This window comes from Nyctereutes procyonoides, unplaced genomic scaffold, assembly GCF_905146905.1.
Source record: "Nyctereutes procyonoides isolate TBG_1078 unplaced genomic scaffold, NYPRO_anot_genome, whole genome shotgun sequence".
Classification (NCBI taxonomy): domain Eukaryota; kingdom Metazoa; phylum Chordata; class Mammalia; order Carnivora; family Canidae; genus Nyctereutes; species Nyctereutes procyonoides.
The window spans coordinates 10,904,790-10,925,714 of NW_026575051.1; the positions used below are offsets into that span (position 1 = coordinate 10,904,790).

The 20,925-nt window shown below is 44.4% G+C and overlaps 1 protein-coding gene across 12 annotated transcripts in view; it reads right to left on the bottom strand.

Annotated features, from left to right (window-relative positions):
- The window catches only part of TRERF1 (transcriptional regulating factor 1), a 210,610-nt gene that overhangs the window by 63,242 nt on the left and 126,443 nt on the right, over nucleotides 1–20,925 (bottom strand). For all 12 annotated transcript variants that reach the window (XR_008665137.1, XR_008665136.1, XM_055330778.1 and 9 more), the window contains exon 4: nucleotides 5,287–5,401. The gene's annotated coding sequence lies outside the window, so the exon portion shown is untranslated. The remainder of the gene's footprint in view (nucleotides 1–5,286; nucleotides 5,402–20,925) is intronic.

A 20,925-nucleotide genomic window follows, 5' to 3' on the forward strand; every position in this document is an offset into this window, starting at 1 on the left:
CCAAAACCAAGACTTGGATGCTCAGCCAACTGAGCCCCCAGGTACCCCATACATGTCTTATTTAGTCTTTAAATAACTCTGTCTATTGTCCCATGTTGCAGATGAAGAAACTGAAGCTCAGAGACACTGGGCTAGTGAAATGGCAGAGTGAGGTTCAAACTCAGCTCTTTCTCCCTGCCCACAAAGCCCAAAAAGCCTAACCATGGTGCTGTGTGGCCTCCCCTCCAACAAACACACACACCAGGAGACAGAAAAGCCAACAGCAGAAAGGACAGGGGTGGGGGCAAGGGAAGGGAAGAAAGTGGAAGGAGAGTGTGGCATGCAGAGGAGAGGAAGCCGGGATCTGGAGGAGGTGCACATGGGGTCTGGCATTGAGTCCAGCAGGCCTTTGAGGAGTGGGAACGAAGCAGGAAAGTTGCTGGTGACCGCTGGAGAAAGAGGCCACAAAATATGCAAAAGCCATTTCCTCTCTCAAGGAAGATAAACAATAGATTCATAAACAAATTTTACAAAGCTGTTCAGCTATTTAAAGCATCCTGGTAGGGACTCATATCCTTTGTGAGCATAAAGTTCATCCACCAAAAATGGTCATCGGTTACCTTGGGGAGGACAGTGGGAAAAGAGGACAGGAGAGGACATACTCTTCATCGTGCTGTCACCTGCTCGCCCTGTGACTATAGCCAGCTATGTGCCCTCTTTGAGCTCTGTACGGCACTCTTCTGTGATAAAGACTAGTAATTCATGCCATACAGAGCTATGGTGGAGAAGAAAGAAGATAACACCTTCTGGCAATACGGCAGACCAGATACCCTACTTGATTGTCCCAATCGAAACAACTAATATGTTGGAGAAATTTTAAAATATAAAAATTGTATACACATCACTGAGTTTGTACCAATGGAAGGATTCTTCAAAGACCAAAAACACACCCAAAGCTGGAACCCTGCTTTGGTGAGCTAGCAGCAAAGCTGACTTTTGCCCTGAGGGTTCCTGTCAAACCCTAGACATTCTACATTTACCTCAAGAGCTGCACAATGTTCAGGAGACACGAGAAAAAAATCTCCGTCCTCCATAAAGTTGGGGCTCCATGCTCAGTGAATGAGAAGTAAATGCACAACACAGAAGCAGTCTGCAAGGAGCCCTGACCTTGGGCTGGTGGGATGGGAGAAAATCTCTCCTGGAAATTTGTGGGTTTTCTTGTTTTTCCTTTTTTAGAGAAGGAGAGGGAGGGGCAGAGGGAGAGAGAGGATTGCAAGCAGGCTCCATCTCACAACCCTGAGGTCATGACCTGAGCAGAAATCAGGAGTCAGCGGCTTAACCGACTGAACCACCCAGGCACCCCTTTTCTTTTAGATAGAGAGTGTGGTGGGAAGGGAGAGGGAGAGAGAGAATCTAAAACAGGATCCAGGCTGAGTGTATAGCTGATCTCCTGAAAATATGTAATCATCAGCTAGACCCCACACAGGTTTGGAGTTTGAATTCATGTTTCTTATGCAGCCAGAGAAAGCTTAGGTAGAAAATTAATTTAAAGTGATTTTTGGTTGCTAGTACCTTCAAACAATGAGCAAAAAAGCCATACAGATTCTGTCTGGAAAAGTCAATGTCAACAAATACGTCAAATAATTCTCAAATAGAGAATTTTCCTTGCCAGGAAAACAAGCAGCTTGCAGGAAACAAGGCACCATGAGTATTGGCCATCAGACACAACAGACAGCAGAACTAGACCTCCAAGGATTTCAGAGTCTAGAATTACCAGACATGAGAGTTCACGATTTCTAAATAGCTACTTAAATATATGAAAGAAATAATAATAATAAAAAAAGAAGTTTGCAGATATGAGCAAGAAATAAGGACTAGAAAAAAATCACCAAGCAGAAAAATAATGAGCTGGAACTTTTAGAAACGATGGATAAAACAACCAAAAGGAAAACAGACGGAATGAGTGGGTGGATTAAAGAGCGTTTGAAACCCGGAATACAGGACTGAATGGAGGGCAGATCTGAAGAAATGATTCAGAGGTCAGCCCAGAGAGACAAATATGAAAAATACAAAACAGAGGTTGAGAGATACAGAGAACAGAGATAGAAGGTCTATCAGAAGTCTAACAGGAGTTCCAGAAGAAGACAGGAGACAGAAGGAAAAGATGGCAATATTCAAAGAAGGAAGGGTGGGGAATTTGCAGGACTATTGAAAAACACCCATCTTTAGCTCTAGGAATCCCAACAAAACCCAAGCCGACCGAAGACAAAAAAACTTACACCTAGTTACATGGTAATGGGAGCTGCAGAACACCAAAGAAAACAATGTTTTTAACATAGCCAGAGAGCAATGCCAGGTCACTTACACAGGAACAGAATTTAGATTGACAGCCAACGTCTCAACAGCAATTTCAAAGCCAGAAGCGGCAAAATAATCACTTCAGTGACCCAAGAGAATATATTTGGTAAAGCCACCTTTCAAAACAGAGAGCAGGGCAGCCCCGGTGGCACAGCAGTTTAGCACCGCCTACAGCCTGGGGTGTGATCCTGGAGACCCTGGATCGAGTCCCATGTCAGGCTCCCTGCATGGAGCCTGCTTCTCCCTCTGCCTGTGCCTCTGCCCCTTTTTCTCTCTCTGTCTCTATGAATAAATAAAAATATCTTAAAAAAAAAAAAAAGAATCCAGCAATCTTAAAAAAAAAAAAAAAACAAAAAAAAAACAGAGAGCAAAATAAAGATGTTCTCAAGCCAACCAAAGCCAAAATCCAACCCAAACCAAACCAGAAAAAAAACACTTGGGAATTTGCCATCACCAGACTCTCACTCTCATTAAAGGCTAATGCTAAAGGATTTACTTCAAGCAGAAGGAAAATAATCTGAGATTCATTAAAAGAATCAGAGGGAATCCCTGGGTGGCTCAACGGTTTAGTGCCTGCCTTCGGCCCAGGGCGTGATCCTGGAGACCTGGGATCGAGTCCCACATTGGGCTCCCTGCATGGAGCCTGCTTCTCCCTCTGCCTGTGTCTCTGCCTCTCTCTGTGTATGTCTCTCATGAGTAAATAAATGAAATCTTAAAAAAAAAAAAATCAGAAAAAAAAAAGATAATGATCAGTATATGGGTACATCTGTACAAACACTGTCTACAACAGTGATGTCTGACTGGCAGGGAAAAAAAACACAGAACTGAATGAAAACACAGGATAATAACTGTCTATAAATTGGGAGAGGCAGGGACTAGAATTGAACCCATCTAGGGTTTTTGCATTGTTGAGGAGGAAGGTAAAGACCCTGATTAATTTTAGACTTTCACTGGGATCCCTGGGTGGCACAGCGGTTTGGCGTCTGCCTTTGGCCCAGGGCGTGATCCTGGAGACCCGGGGTCGAATCCCACATCGGGCTCCCGGTGCATGGAGCCTGCTTCTCCCTCTGCCTATATCTCTGCCTCTCTCTCTCTCTGTGACTATCATAAATAAATAAAAAGACTTACAAAAAAATAAATTTTAGACTTTGGTAAGTATGCCAGCTAACAACAGCCAGAGTAACTACTGCAAGGACAAACTTCCTTTTTAAAAATATTTTATTTTTTAAAAATTTTATTTATTTGAGAGAGAGAGAGAGAGAGAGAGACAGAGCACACGCAGTGGGAGTGCCAGGCAGAGGGAGAGGGAAAAGCAGATTCCTCACTGAGCCGGGAGCCTGATGTGGGGCTCAATCTCAGGACCCTGAGATCATGACCTGAGTCCAAGGCAGACGCTTAACTGACTGAGCCACTCAAGTGCCTCTAGAGAGTGTAGAACTTCCAAATAAGATGGAAAATGAAACAAGGGGGAAAAACATCTCAGTCTAGAAGAAAGAGCAGAAAAACCTTCAAGTATATAAAAGTGGTGGAAATGTATCTTAACTCATCAATAATATACACTGATTCTATCAAAGCATCTACCAAATAACATTGCCTTAAAATATATAAAAAAGGGCAGCCCGGGTGGCTCAGCAGTTTAGTGCTGCCTTCAGCCCAGGGTGTGATCCTAGAGACCCAGGATTGAGTCCCACGTTGGGCTCCCTGCATGGAGCCTGCTTCTCCCTTGGCCTGTGTCTCTGCCTCCTCTCTTTCTCTCCCCTCTGTATTCTCAAGAATAAATAAATAAAATCATATATATATATATATATATATATATATATATATATATATATATAAATTTCAGCGCTACAAGGAGAAACTGACAAATCCAATGGGAGATTTTTAACACATTTCTCTCAAAAACTGATTAATCAAATAAAAATATAAAAGGCACACTAGAGAGGATCTGAACAGTACAACGAAGTAATTTATTTTGACGATCATAAAGCTATATCCAACAATTAGAGAATACCCATTTTCTTCCAAGTGCTCATGGAACATTTGAGAAAAAAGCTGAAAAGAGATAAAATATGAAAAAGGAGCACACCAAAGGAGTTATGCTTATATTAGCCTCTCTCCAAGGATCCAAACCTGTCTTGATGTACCTCGAGTCTAGCACAGATAGTCTAGCACTATCACAAAGGGGTTCTTAAGAGGTACTGACCAAAGGATTCTCTATTGAGGATAGCACAGGTTGAGTGAGCAACTGGCAGGGCTGACACTGGAGTCCTTTCCAACATAGAGAGGGACAAGAGGACAAGGGGAGTGGGGCCAGTGTCCAGGAAGAATGGATACAAACAAGAAAAGCAGAGTCATGACAGCCATCTTCAACTCTGAAGACAGAGTCACATGGAAGAGTTTCTGAAAGCCCAGGCTTTGTGGTTCCAAATGGCAGAGCAGAGAAGAGCAGACAGGAGTTATAGAGAAGAATTTGTCCCAAGTTAGGAAGAATTTTTAATAATTCACTGCTCAACATTGGTTAGGAATTGGTCTGGCAGATGCTTACGACCCCCCCTTACGACCCTGTGTGGGACAGGAAGGAGTCTGTCTAGGATGTCCTGGGAGTCCCAGGCCACAGACTGTCCTTCCAATGCCATTCTTTCAAAATTCCCTGGATATACAATCCCTAAAAGATCAGCCGAAGGTCCCAGATTCAGGAGGTGGTGGAGGAATAATGGTAGCTTTAGTCTCCAGATACTCAACTGGGTACCCTTTCTTCCCTGCCACTGGCCTCTCTACTAACTGCAACGAGCATGCTTTGCCCTGCAAGGCTGACATGCACTTCTTACGCCTACCCATGCGCCAGCAAACCTGCATTCTTCCAGCACATGGTGCGAGATCACAAAAGCATAGAGAATTCATTAAAAAAAAAAATGCCTGGACCTTTCAGGAGAAGGAAAGCAAGCTTACCTTGACCTCCACAGCAGATGGCTGAGTTGGGGGCCTGGCTCTGGGGGCTTCTCCTGCGCCCGGCCAGTCATGCTGCTCTCATGCTGCTGGGCAGGTGGGAAGAGGAGTCCTGGTTCTGCAGGGGGAAAAGATCAGGAAAGGTCACTCCTTCATTGTTTCTTCCTAGTTCTCCATTACCAGCCTGCAGGGGATATTCTTCAAAAGCTGAGGGAGTTCCTGAGGCTGGCCTCACCCACTCTCATGTCCTTGGGGAGCAGGCAGGCATGGATCAGACAAATATTTCCCACGCCCTACAATGTGCCATGGGGGGTTCTGAGGAATGAGGCTAAAAAGTTGTATTAGATGCACTCACTGCTTTTAAGACACAGTCGAGAGAAAGAAAGACAGAGAGAGAGAGAGAGATGCACATGTTTCATTACAATGTAATTTGGTAAGTGCTGTGATTTCCCCAAATTCATTCAACAGCCTGCCTGTCCCACAGGGGAGCAGAGGCAGTTCGCAAGTTGCTCCCCACAGGACTTTCCAAAGTACTGTCAGGAAGGCTGAGTGGTCTTTGTTTTTGTTTTCATTCCCAATCCACTGCAGATAAATGCTTTTATAAAAGGTAATTTTAAAAAAATGAAAGGGTAGACAAATGAAATAGAAAAAATGCTCAGAGCGCCACCTCTTCAACTATTTGACCCCACAGATGACTCTGTCCAATTGGGACACAGGTTTCCAAGCACTTACTCGCCATTTCTGTACTATCTCGAGGATGGGTGAGTGATTTGCGGCCAGCACCATTCCGCAAACCACAGCTGAGCAGCATCACAAGGGAAGCTGACCCGGAGGTAGGCTTTCCCAAGAAATCTGGATGATCCCTTGAGAGGGTGGCTAGCAAGACAGCTGATGTCAAATTCACCCTGTGGACTGCAGATCAGAGTCTCTTTCTAGGAAGGAGGGCCACAGCAGGAGCATTCGGGAAGGCATCGGGACAGAGCCAGTGGAACTCGCTGGGTTCAGGTTCCGGAGCATGAGGCTCATGGAACCTGGTCAAAACTTCTCAGCCCTAACTACGGCGACCGCAGCCAAAGTGACTGCCCCGAACAGGAAGAACAAAGTGTTATCTATTAAAATGGACTGGGACATTTCAGAAAATAAATCAGTCCCGAAATGTCAAAAGGGCTGCTCGTGTTCATTCCTACTATTTAATGCCATAAAAATGATTTTTTTTAAATTAAGAAATCCTTTGTCTGTGACAGCCAGCTCCAAAAAAAGCCTTTAAATGCCTATTGCCATAATACTTGAGGGAGAGATTACAAGTCATTTTCACCCATTTGAATGTTTAAGAGAAAGTGCTCGTTCCTCTAAACTCTCAGCTTTTAAGTAGTTCTTATTTTAAACTTTAGAAGATAACTCCGCAGAAGAAAAACTTCCCCTTTCAAAGTCTTTTTTTTTTTTTAAATGTGAACACTCATATACCCTCACTCCCTGCTTCAAATGCTAAATCATCTGCAATTTGGGAGTTTGTTGCTCATGAAATTCTACCGATAAGCACATCATAAACAGTCCTATAGCAACAGAATGTTTTTGAAGCGATGTCTGTGACGTTACAAAGATTGTATATCATTATCTCTGTATGTTGGGGAAGAGAAGGTTATGGGAATAACTGTTTATGTACAAATAAGTCAATATAGTAACTGGCAACCTGAGTAGGAGACGTTAGCAAGAAGCTAAACCACGACGTGAGGTGGGAAGCAGGGATATACTTCACTCAGTGTCCAAGACTAACGTGCTGTCCTGAGTCTCACTGAGCTCCCCTGCCACAGCCTGAGTCCTTGGAGCTGGGTGTCTCAACAGCAAGAGCCATGCTTAGGCAACCAGAGAGTCAAATGCTATTGGTCATCTACCATATGTCAGGTGCTGGGTTGGCCTCCCACGGTTCTCAAGATGGGTTCTCCTTCAAGGAGGCCCAACATAGACATGGAAGGAGGTAATTATAACCTTCCTACCATGTTAATAATAAAATAAAAAAATACTGTCTGGAGGTAAAGGAGAGGAAGTGAGGCTCACTAGCTCAACCCATCTCTCCATCCATTCATTCAATGGTGACTGAATGATAGTATGTACCATGCAAGGGCAAGGCACTAGGCAAAGAACAGGTGAGACCAAAGCAGTCCCTGCCTTCATGGAGCCTACGGTCTAGTGGGAGAAACAAGCATTAACAAATTAGAAATAACTAACAGTGATATGTTCTAAAGAAGTATGGCTACTGCTATAAGAACATGAGACAGGGGTAGACCTAGCACAGGAAAGGGTCAGTGGTGCTTTCCTAATGGACCAGTCTTTAATCTGAACCCTAAGAACACATAAGTGAAGCAAAACAGAGAGGGCAAGAGAGAATAAATGTTGCTGGTGCAATAAACAGTCTTTGCAAAAGTCCTGTGATGAGGAGGAGCACAGCACGTTCTAGCTATGAAAGGAGGCTTGTAATAAGGACTGAATTGGTTCTTGGTCTCACACCACACTTTAGTCACTGTGGTATCCAAGGCAAGCATTAAACATGTGCAGGTTTTTCAAAAGAGCCCGAGAAGTTACCCATGGCAAGCCAGGAATATAAGGTGCATATATACACACATAAGGTGTAATTTTCTCTCATCCTAAGCTGGCACGAGGCATCCAATATAGGAGCCACTTTGCTTTCCCTCCAATTTTATTTTTTTTTAATTTTTTAAATTTATTTATGATAGTCACACAGAGAGAGAGAGAGAGAGAGAGAGAGAGAGAGAGAGAGAGAGATAGAGAGAGGCAGAGACACAGGCAGAGGGAGAAGCAGGCTCCACGCCGGGAGCCCGACGTGGGATTCGATCCCGAGTCTCCAGGATCGCGCCCCGGGCCAAAGGCAGGCGCTAAACCGCTGCGCCACCCAGGGATCCCTCCCTCCAATTTTAGACCAAGTTTGTGGCACTCTTACCTATTTCCTTTTCAGCAGTGGTGACTTGGCTAAATTCAATTTGGCTGGTAGTAAAAATTAGTTGGTCAGTGCTGAGAAGATAGACAAGGGTGTGGGTTTGGGGATGTGGATGAGCATTCCATTATTAAGATTACTGCTGGAGAAGCATCCTGGGGGGTGATACTTTAAGAAAATTCATACAATTTCACACCTGGAACATGAGCCTTGGAGCCCAGGAGACCTGGGTTCAAATCTGACTCCATCCCTCACCAGCCATTCGGTCCTTGTTCTTCTATTAAAACAGAAGCCTTCTTGCAGGGGTCTCAAGGAGATCAGCAAGAAGCACATTGCCTGGCTCCTAAAGGACCCCGAATCGGGCAGCATTACCAACCCTGCACCCCAGCGATTGGGGAGCAAGGAGAGCCATGCCCCTCCCTCAATGTGAAAATCAATGGGAGTCCAAGAAATGATCTCCCAGCCACTACTGGGCCACAGCAGGAGCATTCGGCAGCTCTGCAAGGGTCAGAGATTACCCATCAGTAGCCAGGTGTCCTGATGACTCATCATTTCCTGGTGTGTACCCTCAATGCTTCCCAGCCACGTTGCTGAGAGTCTGTGGTTGGAAGTTCCACCACAGACTAGTTAGCTAGGACTAACCCTCACTAAGTCACATCTCACCTGCCCCAGTCTCAATTGCAAAGAGGAATCCAGATGCCCTTCCAGGGATTTATGGGAAGATCTGCCCAGGAGCTCTGGGCACCCACCACTAACAACTGGGGTTCCTCTGGACAAACAGCTGAGTCCCAGATGGTAGAGGAGATGGAACAGCTGCCACATCCTACCACAGATGAGACATGGTGCTGGGACTCCCCAGCGATGGACTCTAATATTTACAACAATCCTGCAGAGTCACTGTGGGTATCACAATCGAATAAGTAGGAAACTGAGGCCTGCTGACTTGCCCAAGACCACAAAACTGAGTGGTAAAGCCAGAACCTGGAGCCGGAAGCCCTTCCTTTTTACTCTGTTACCACATGCCACCCCATGAGACAGAAATCTTATTATCTCTTTCCTGTACAACCAAGGAGGACACAGCCATGGAAGATAGTGTGCCTTTTCAAGGATCTGCAGCCAGCAAGCCATCAGGCAAGGCCAGGATCTTCCCACTGCCCCACACTATTCTTTGGGCCTCAGTTTCCCTTGTGTAGACTGGTGGTGACAGATGCCCACCTTACATACCACACTATAGTCAGAGGTAAGGGGGAACAAAGATTAAAAGATCTGGGAGAAGGAAAAAAATTAATATACAGAAACAAACACTTTAAATGGGTACCGAGAGGCTCAAACCACAGAAGGATGGTCCTGGGGTGCCTAGGTGGCTCAGTCGGTTGACTGTCTGCCTTCAGCTCAGGTCATGATCCCAGGGTCCTGAGACTGAGCCCCATGCGCTCCCTGCTCAATAGGGAGTCTGCTTCTCCCTCTGCCCCTTCCCCCACTCAGGCCCACTGACTCTCTCAAATAAATAAACAAAATCATTTTTTAAAAGATGATTTTATTTATTTATTCGAGAGACAGAGAGAGATAAATAGATCAGGGCAGAGACATGGGCAGAGGGAGAAGCAGGCTTCATGCAGGGAGCCCGATGTGGGACTCGATCCTGGGACTCCAGGATCATGCCCTCAGCTGAAGGCAGATGCTTAACCGCTGAGCCATCCAGGCATCACAAATAAACAAAATCTTAAAAAAAGAAAGAAGGGAGGAAGGAAGGAAGGAAGGAAGGAAGGAAGGAAGGAAGGAAAGAAAGAAAGAAAAAAGGAAAGGAAAGGAAAAAGAAAAGAAAAGAAAGAAAAGAAAAGAAAAGAAAAGAAAAGAAAAGAAAAGAAAAGAAAAGAAAAGAAAAGAAAAGAAAAAGAAAAAGATTACATCCTGCCCTGATGGGTTGGGGGAGAGTTTAGCTGCGGACACAGGATATACAAGAGAGAGCCTCTGAAACGGGAAGCAGGACCAAATGAAGTGTGAAGAAATCCCTCCATGCCACCCGCAATAAATTAGGAATTGGCACAGATTTAAAAAAGAAGGAAGAGGAGGGGGAGGAGAAGGAAAAAGAGGGGAAGAGGAGAAGGAAGATTCAATCTGTAGCTTTAATTTAAGAACAGCTAAGAAACAGTATGAAGATAATTGATGCAATGAGAAATCTCAGATTCCAGGTGCTTGGGGGGCCAACCATTCCATCAAATGAACGCTAGGCAGAGACAACAGTGGCACAGTAGAGGATCTAATTTTCAAGTGAGATACATTCCCCCAATAGCCAGGGGAGGTCTGGAAGCTTTTGAGATGGGGTGGGCGGGGGGGGGGTCTCATTCTCTCTAAACATCTCTTCTCTTCTTTTGGTGCCCCATTCCCACTTCTACAGAGGTTGAGAAAAAAATAGCTGTCCCTCATGGCAGGAGAATGTCCTGCCCAGATCACTATGAGACAGAGGTGGGCCATTTAATCCGCCCTTCATGCACCCAGTTATTCCAGAACACAGAAGCTGGACCATTCACATCAATAGCAGAATAGCTCAAACACCAAGAACATATCAGATGAACTCATTGTAGACTGATGATGAACAGCAGGCCACCAGCCACTCTCCAGCCTCAAGCCTGCTGTCCCCTTGCTCATGGCCCCAGCCAGCTTGTCTTTAGGGCTGCATACATCTCAAGCTCTTTCCTACCCCAGGGCGTTTGCACGTACCAGTTCCGCTGACTATGATGCTCTCCTCCTAGCCCCCTCCTCATAAACATCTAGTCAGCCTTTTAGGTTATAGCTTCAGTGAGACTTCTGACTCTCTAGAAATAGAACTGTGCAGCAGTACTTATCACAGTTGCAATCAATTAATTACGTGATTAGCAAGTTGGTCTCCCTAGTGGGACTGTAAGCCCTACGACAGCATGGGCAATGTCTATTTTTCTTTTCTTTTTTCTTTTTTCACCATTGTGTCCCATAGGCTAGCACAGCAGTTCTCAATCCTAATAGCACATCAAAATCATCTAGGGAGTTTAGAAAACCACAGATGCCTGGGTTCTACCACAAACTTATTAAACAATAGTGTTTAAAGCTTGCCAAGTGGTTGTAATATGTGGCCAAGGCTAAGAACCGCTGACTTAAGGAGGTCGTGGGTGCTGGGCTTATGTCCTAGGCCAATCTTGCAGTGGCCCGGGGATTTACAGTAGGACCTTGATCCCTTTGCTGGTGTCTACAATGTAGCATTTAAATGTTGTTTTTCACTCCAGAGATAAAATTTGAGAAAATTCCGGAAGAGAGAAACAAAATCCTCATTGTTAGAGAGGAATACTATTCCTTTCATTAAGTTCTCCCCACACATACCCTTCCCCAATGCACCTCTGTCCTCTCATTCTGCTTTATCACCTTTATCCTCAGAGCCACAGAATTAACCTGATATGTTGCTGAAATACATGTAAATATCAGGGCTGAAATCTATTAATTTTTTAAAATTTTATTTATTTATTCAAGAGAGAGAGAAAGAGAGAAACAGAGACAGAGACAGAGAGAGCACATGCAAACAGGGGTGGGGAGGAGCAGAGGGAGAGGGACAAGCAAACTCTTCACTGAGCAGAAGCCGTGGGAATCAATCCCACAATGCCGAGATCATGACCTGAGCCGTAACCAAGAGTCAGATGCTTAACTGACTGAGCCACCCAGGAGCCCCTGCTAATTTTTTTTTTTTTTAATTAAAATAGGCCCAGCTATACGATGCAATACCATGCAAAATTTCACACTAAGTTTTAAGACAGGAGAGTTCAAAACAAGTTTGTACCGGCACAGGCTTGCTGGATCCCCAGGTGATTTGTGTGCCCTTACTGAAGTGTGAGCAGCCCTGGTCTCTCCAGCTGTGCTTTTCAACATGGTAGCCACAAGCAGCTCTTTCAATTTAAATTAATTAAGATGAAATGAACTTAAAAACTCAGTTCTTCAGTTTTACTAGCCACATTTTAAGTACTCAGTAGCCACACGTGGCTAGCGGCTACCATACTGGATTGCACAGAACAGAACGTTTTCATCACTGTTTAGAGTTGCATGTGACAAGCATTCTTCTAGAGCAGAGTATCACTATCTGGGTACTAGTGACATTTGGGGTGGGATAATTTTTTGCTGTGGGGAGCTTCCAGCATATGGCGGAGCAGTAGTTCTCAACCCCAAGTGATTACTGCCCCTCAAGGAACACCTGGCAATGTCCAAAGACAACTTTTGGTTGTCACAGCCAGGGGTTCTACTAGCATCTAATGGGCGGAGGCCAGGGGTGCTGCTAAAATTGTACAGCACACAAGGCAGTCCCCACAACAAAGACTGACCTGGTCCCAAATGTCAGTAGTGCTGAGGTGAGAAACTCTGCTCTAGATTAATCAAGAAAACACAGCCATTCTCGGTAAAACTGGTGGTAGGAGACTCATAAGACCAAAGTGCCCCAAAGCCCCCGCTTTGTCAAATTCAGAACCCCGAGAACAACTGCCTAGGCAAATAGGTGTCTATATTTGTCAAGAATGCAACAATAAGAAGTCCTGGTTTCCAGAATAATCTATGATTTCATTTTTAAAATGAAGTCCCTCCACTTGGAATCCTAAGGACTGGGAAAAGTAGGCATTCATTTTTGGCACTGTTGTTTGGAATGTGTGATTAATTCCATGGGAAACCACAGTCTACCCAATAGATATAGATATTAATTCCTTTGTTCATACATCTACTTATTCAGAAGTATTTACTGAGCACCTACTATGTGTCAGGTACTACTCTAGTGTCAGAAACAGAGCAATAAATCAAAGAAACCAGGTCCCTGCCCTGTGAAGCTGACTTTCTACAAGAGGAGACCAACAGTACACAAGGAAACAAACACATCAGCAGTGGAAGGGTGGGAATGGTGTCAGGAAGGAAAATAAGCCAGGGTAAGGAGATAGAGCAGTGAAGGGGATGGATGCCTGAGGTCACCCCTCTGAAGAGTGATCAGGGAAGGTCAGCCCATAAAGTGGCATGTGGGCAGAGATCTGAATGAATGGAAATTGAACAAGACAATTCAAGAAGGCAAGAGAGTCCCAGGCATGGAGAAGAGTGGGTGGGTGCTCGGTCCTCTGGTGATACAAACTTGGGGGAGGGGGAAGAGGGCTGGGAGAGAGGTCTGCAAGGCAGGCAGGGGCCACGTGGCAGGGCCAGGAATCCACTGGATGGCTCTGAGCAGAGAAGAAATGGGGCTTGGTTAATGTTTCACAGAGAGAACAAACTATAGGATGACAAGAGTACACAGGGAAAGCACAGTTATGAGACTGCTGCGGTCTTCCAGGCAAGACATGGTGGTGACATTATTAATTAATTAGTCAACAAAATCATTAATACTAATACTAGCTACTTGGTCAATGTTATTCCCATTCTGTCTCAGATATATCATGGGCAGACCAAGCATCATGTTCAAGCTACCTGTATGGGAAAATGCACTCTGAGTTCCAAATGGTCAACTTGAGTTTTAAGATGGGGACTGTGAGATCTAAGGAAAGACAGCAGGAAAGGGAGCTGGGGTTTGAAGCTCTGCAGGAGGAAAAAAGGAGCATTCTCCAATACTTCCCCTTTCCTCAAAGTCATCAGAAATGAGGAGTCTGAGAGGGGCCTTCCCACCATAGTCTTCCAAGGGTTGCTGGGCAGCAAGTGGCTGAGACCCACTCTCCCGCCATAGGCAGAGCCGAAGGGAAAGGACTGGTTCTCCTGGAAGGATGATGGCACTGCAGCTGAGAACGAAGGAGTGCATGGAGTCTCTTCCAAGAGCAGGAAGGCTTCTACTTCTGGGATTTCTCAGGCTTCAGGGCAACATGGGGTCAGGGAAATAGCCATGGAGTCAGCAGATGTAGGGCAGAATAATCCAGCTGTGCCTCGTACTAGCTGCACAACACTGGGCATGCCACCCTATCTCCCGGATCCTCTGTAAGATGGAAACAAGACCTTGCCTTTCAGAGTAGTTATGAGGGGTCAAACCAGATGACGCCCATGCTAAGAGTAGTAACCATAACTTCCAGCCTATGTGCCAAAGTCTGTGCATGCATGTTTTCTGGAGCAGATGCAGAATCCACCATCAACCACCGGCATGTCCAGGTAATCAGCTTTACTCAAGGAAAGGGGCTTCTCTTTCATTAGTTTATCTATCCGACACACGTTTTCTAGGTCTTAGTGCTGGATGTGGGGATCTGGAAGAAACAGAGTTGCAGCCTCTGCTCTCTAGGAACACAGGAGCAGTAGGGGCAGTGGGAGACAGGACAACAGGTTCCTATCATCCTCTTTTCCCATTGGTGTGTGGTGACTCCTGCTCAGACAGGTTTCATGCCTTTAGACTAGAGCCACCAGCCTTCCAGGGCCTGCGAACGTGGTCTGTCTCCTGGAGGCTTGCAGCGCCCACCCTGGAGACAGTGGCATGTGGTCCCCTGAGGACTGGCAAGCAGGCCTGATCATGTCCCCTAGAGGAAAAGCCAGGGCTGGCTGGGTAGACAGGAAACAGGAAAAGTGTCTGCCTTCCGCAAGGCCTTCCTTCCAGTCCCAACTTCCTCCCTGCAGTGGACGTGGCTCCAAGAGAAAAAGAAGACCAGGACAGGTCAGAGGCAAGACCCCCACTCCTGACCCCCAGATGGCCCAGTGCTCAGCATCTTCTCTAGCGCTTCTCAAGGAACATCTTCAAGAGAAGGCCCCAGCTCTGAGTCATCCAAAGCAGAGAAGGGACCTTGTAAAAATAACTCCAAGTATGAGGAACCTGTATTCACATTATTCACGAAACAAAGAACAAAAAAGCAAGGCAGGAAGCAGAGGAGGAAAGTGTCGTTCACATCAGTTTTCTTCACAAGACAAGCAGCCAGGAACTCATTTGCTGAGCCCCATCTCTCTCTCTTCCCTCTTCTCTCCTTAGAGCAATTACATAAGCTGGAGAAAGGGTCTCCTTTTAACCTTTTGACTCTCCCACCCCCCCCATCAATTGTCACCCCCAAATCTGAGCCTTCCCAGTAATCCTTGACCGTATCCAGAGGGGCGCAGGCTGTTCCTTCTTCTGGTTGTCTGCCCTGACACAGAGAATTCCCTCAAAGCCCCAAGAACCTCTGCCAAGTGCCAGGAGTGGGATATCTGGCACTGTGACCATAAATATTTTAGTAAACATATATAAAATAAAAAGGAATACTATACTCCTCATAATCCCATCAGTTTGTGAGAATATTTCTTTTCCTTCTTTTTTTCCTAAACTTTAAGCAACTATGGTTGAGATCATGTTGTATACATAATTTTGTATCCTGTTTCTAACATAAGCATTTTGTCATGTTATTAAAAGCTCTTTGTAAATATTAGCTTTAACTATTGGATAATAATTCACTGAACATTATGGTACATTCCCAAATGTTATGAAAAACAGAAACCCATATCCTCCACGGACTTACCTAATGCAGGTACTTTTAAGTGACCCCCCAAGCGCAGAATACAGCAATTATCACCAATCTCTGAGCACTTATTGCTCTGTGCCAAGGACTCTACCTCCTGCCATGTTAGCTGGCTGGGAAGGTTAGATGTGGGGATGACTTAATATCATACAATCAAAATATATTCCCTTTCTCCACACATGGAACTTCTACACCTCACTTGGTTGGGGGCCATATTCCATTTCATTCTTCTCACAGGAAAACCAGGGCCTCGCCCTCACTCAGTTGAGGGGAAGCTCCAGGCCTGAGAAGCAGAGGACATGTGGAGAACCAAAAAGCTCTGGATTGGTCATCAGGTATCAGGGCTGGCCAACCACAGCCTGCTCCCTATTTAGATAAAGATAGCTTTCATGGAACACAGCCACACCCATCATTTACATACTGTCCACAGAGGCCTTCAGCCACAATAAGCAGAGTAGTTGTGACAGAAACCATATGGCCCACAAGCCTAAAATATTTAGAACTTGGCTCTTTAAGACTGTTTGCTGACCCCTGTGTTTGGAGGCCAAACATCCAACAAAAGCCATGCTCCCCATTATTTAGTGAGAGGCATCCCTCAGAAGAGCTGCCCAGTCAGGAACTCCATGTGCCAGCTCTTCCTGCAGCAAGATGGGACCCTATGACTAGTTCTCATCAATGAAATGAGGGCCCAGGGACATATGCTATCTTGGGGTCATGCTGGTTAAGAGGTGGGCGAGCTTCTACTACCTTCTTTTCTCCCTTCCACCTGAACCCAGGGGCCCTCGGGGCCTATAGTGTTTTCATCCTTTCTTCATCATCATTCCTCAGAAAGGAGCCTTTTTGGACATGTTTTTCCTAATTGCCTTCCTCCATGAAATTATACCACAGAGACACCGTATATCTGGTTAGGTACCATGTACATATCCGTGATATTTATGTAAGGAATGTAAGATTTCTTTTGCCCCTGGGAACTAATTTTTGCCCCCTCCCCCGAGTGCGAAACTGCCCCCAATGACAATGTATCCTCTAAACTACAGCAGAATCACAAGACAGATGTACTTGGGTCTCTGAATAACCTCATGGAGGAATGCCAGGCACACCAGAACACTTGCATTTGACTGCTATAAGGGCAAGAGATAACCAATCATGTTAAACTCTCCCAAATCAGAAGATGATTATGGCAGCGAACATTGCCTTAACAGTGTTAATACAAGATCTAAATTTAATCATTTTTTCAAAGTATGGACTGGATAGGCATGTAATATTATCAACAGGGAATCTCTCCTAAATCCCAAAAAAGGTAAATTTAGGATTCAAAGCGCTCACTTAGATGAGGGAGAGTTTAGTCTATTACCTCTTGAAGTGATAGAGGCAAAAATTTTAAACAGATTTAAGAAGGGTTAAGATTCCATGTTTCATTCTTTCTTCTTTTCTTTTTTTTTTTTTTGGATTTATTTATTCATGAGACACACACACACACACAGAGAGAGAGAGAGAGAGAGAGGCAGAGACAAAGGCAGAGGGAAAAGCAGGCTCTTCGCAAGAGCCTGATATGGGACTCAATCCCGGATCCTGGGATCATGACCTGAGCCGAAAGCAGCCGGCCAACCACTGAGCCACTCAGGCATCCCAGATTCCATGTTTCTTAGATGGAACACAGACAACACACATTAACTGCATTCACTTATAACCTTTTCATCTGGACATATTATTACAACAATGAAAGAAGAAAATTTTTAAAAGATATCATTCCAGGGCACCAGGTGGCTCAATCAGTTAAATGTCTGACTCTTGATTTTGGCTCAGGTCATGATCTTAGGGTCGTGAGACTAAGTTACATGTTGGGCTCTATGCCCAGCATGGAGCCTGCTTAAGATTTTCTCTCTCCTTCCCCTTCTGCCCTCTCTCCACCACACTCTTTCTCTAAGAAAAAAAAAAGAAAAAAGAAAAAAAAAGACATCATTTCAAATAACAAAGGGAATAGGTAAAGGCTACTAGGAAAGAGACTGGAACAACTCTGTGGAAAATAAACAGACTATGGAAGATTAGAAACTGAAGATGCAGGCACAGGAAGCCTGAGCCCAGAGTGGATGTGAATATCACGGGAGTCCAATAGCCTGACCAAGAGCTTGTGACTCAGGGCAATGGAGGACAGGAATCAGATATGAAGCTGAACAGGGGGAATTATATGAAATCTGAAGTCAGAGGAGTTGAATCCTCCTCCATGGGTGGCTCACAGGCCAGCCAGGTATCTACTTCCCCCAGCAAAAAATAGCTTTTCTTCTCTAAAGAAACTGAATGGACCAAAGAAATGATATGAGACCCAGAAAGCAGTAGAATTAACCTAGTAAAACAGTGAAGGAAAAATCCCAGTTGACAACTGTATAGTAGGCCTAGAGAGCAACCAGATCAACTTGAGGAGAATAGAGGCTCTGGAAAGAAGGGAGGATACACAAAATACCCAACTGGCTGGAGAGTTTGGAAGGAAGAAAAATGACAATATGATAACAACAAATGGTTAAAAAAAAAAGGCAGTAAGACACCCTTGGAAATATAAAAAGCTGTTTTTTTTAAAAAAAAGACTCCTAATATATTATTACTTGGTTCCAAAGAGAATAATAGATCAGGCATCAGGGTCACACACTTAAATGCCTTCATGGTGAAAGTTAAGTTAATAATCAGAGCAGGTTAGGTAGTCAAACGCATGCATACACTGAATGAGCATGTAGGGGGCTGTGGCAAATTTGGGTAGGCATGCTCATCCTAAAGGAGGCATCCTCACACAGGGTTCTCATTTGGGAAGTCAGACCATATGTGCCAGAGCTTCCAACTTTTAAAACAATATCCTAAATTCTAACTCTTTCATTAAAATTCTATTTTAAAATATTGGCTGAAATTTAAAAAACATCACTAGGCAAACCAAACAAGTATGTCCAATGGTGGACTGTCAATACACACAATTTATGATTTACATATTCACAGTAAGACAAATCCTATCTGCTGCTTTTTCAGTCTTTAGGATCAACTTACAGATAAGGCAGAGAAGATTTAATGGCAATTAGAAAATAAAAATGTAAATGCTATCACCATTATTGTAAAGGTAAAAATAGAGATGACCGAAATTGGAAAATGGAAGGTAGGTTAAGTAAGAATACTAACATCTTCATCTTACTGAGGAGAGAATCAAGAAATACTGTTGTTAATGGACAAGAAATACAATAGCAATAATCTCACTTATAAAGCTAACCAAATAGAGGAACTATAAATAACAATACAACTATGTTGTGAGGATGTGGGGAGGGAGGTAGAAGGGTGGTATGAGTGAGCTAAATCATCACCTATCACAACAGGAAGTAAGCTGATAATTTTTAAAATCTGAGTGAAATAAAAGTATCTTATTTTCAAATATGGAGATAAGGGGCAGAAAGAAGTCATTGAGTTAACAGTGATTGCCCCAAGGGAGTGGGACTGGATTAGGGAGGGGAGGGGACAAGAGACCGTTATTTTTATAAAATCTTCTGAATGTGAACACTCCCCGGGGGGGGGGGGGGACTTTTGAAAGAAAATGAAACAGATCAATTCACGGGGTTGACTGCTGAGATAAATAAGTAAGCCTGCAAGTTGACTGAGCAACATAGTATAGATGGCACTCAAAAGGGTTTAAATGAAAATAATTTAATGAATAGACCAGTTACAGACCTGTGGGGAGGGTTAAGAGAAGCAACAAAATATGGTGCAGCACTCAAACCCTAACACCAGCAAGATGCCCTTACTGCCCCTAAATCTGAAGAGCAAGGGGAGGGAACGGGTTCCTGGAGCCCAATGAGGCTAGAGCTCTGGGAGAGGGTCTAAGGCTATTAAAAAAAAAAAAAAAAAAAGACAGCCAAAGCAGAGATAGCTTCTGCTTGCAGATAAAGGAGAGAGGAAGCAAGAGGATTAAAATTCCAACCTTTCTTTCCTCCTATTCTTGAATCTCCTGCTGGCATCTCCTATTAGTCAAACCTAATTAAACCCAGAAGGTAAGTAGAGGAGTCCAGCTGATGCAGAGGCCAGCTTCCCCAGACACAGCAAGGCAGAGAATGGATCTTGAAGGAGGTGGGCAAAGAGAAGACAACCAAAACATATTCTCACACTCTCTATTACGTGAGAGTAAAAAAAGTAGATTAGATCCCTGGAGAGTAACTCTGAGCTTCTCTAGTTCTGTAGCAGAATGAAGGATCTGCCAGGAAGAAGTGAGAAAGAATGTGTATCTTTGTCCCTCCACCCCCCAAATTTCATTAATAAATACAGATGGATGACTTCCGTATGCAGGCCCTGCATTTAGTCAAAGAGGAGACCCAAGATACATGAAGTAAGAATCCCATTATCCTGGGGCACCTGGGTGGATCAGGGGTTAAGCGTCTGCCTTTGGCTCAGGTCATGATCCTGGAGTCCTGGGATTGAGTCCCACATCGGGCTCCCCACAGGGAGTCTGCTTCTCCCGCTGCCTATGTCTCTGCCTCTCTCTCTGTGTCTCTCATGAATATATTTAAAAAAATTTTTAAATCCCATCAATAGGAAGAAAGAAGTGAGATAGCTTTACAAAGGTAAAGATACAATGTGGCCTGGCCTGAGGAGCATCCAGTGAAACATGCAACCAAGCCCCAAGCCCGGAAGCAATACCACCCCCCTCTCCCCAGGCTTTCTTAAACAGGGGAGGCTTGATTGGCCCTTGAAGGGTAAGTGAAATTAGACAAACAAGAGAAAGCAGCATTTGAGACATGTTCAGAGACAATGTGTAGCCCTCCTTGGTCACAGGAGAAATGAGAAACAAGCTGGTCATGAGGTTGGGACAACATAATGGAAGGGTCCAAACGTCAGGCTCAGGAGTTAAAACTTTCAGATCGAGTGACATGCTTGAAGCTGTAGAGAAATGACATGGGTAGAATGTGAACCAATGTCAAAGATGGAGAAGGTAGGGACATAAAGGACTTGCTCCTAGTAGATGCTTAATATCTGTGGAAAGATGAGAGGCCCAGGAGCTATGAAGGAAGAGAAGATGCATATAGGTAAGCACTTAGCTGTCATTTAAGATTCAGGTATAGTGTCATAACCTCTATTAAATTTTTGACCAAACCCTGCCTTTTATTGGTAATGGGAATAGTAAGCCCCAACTATCTGAGCTTGGAACACTTCCCTGAAACTCATGTTTCTTGCTATTACTGTATGAAATCTCTTGAAGGCAAGAATGGTGACTTATTCACCTTTATA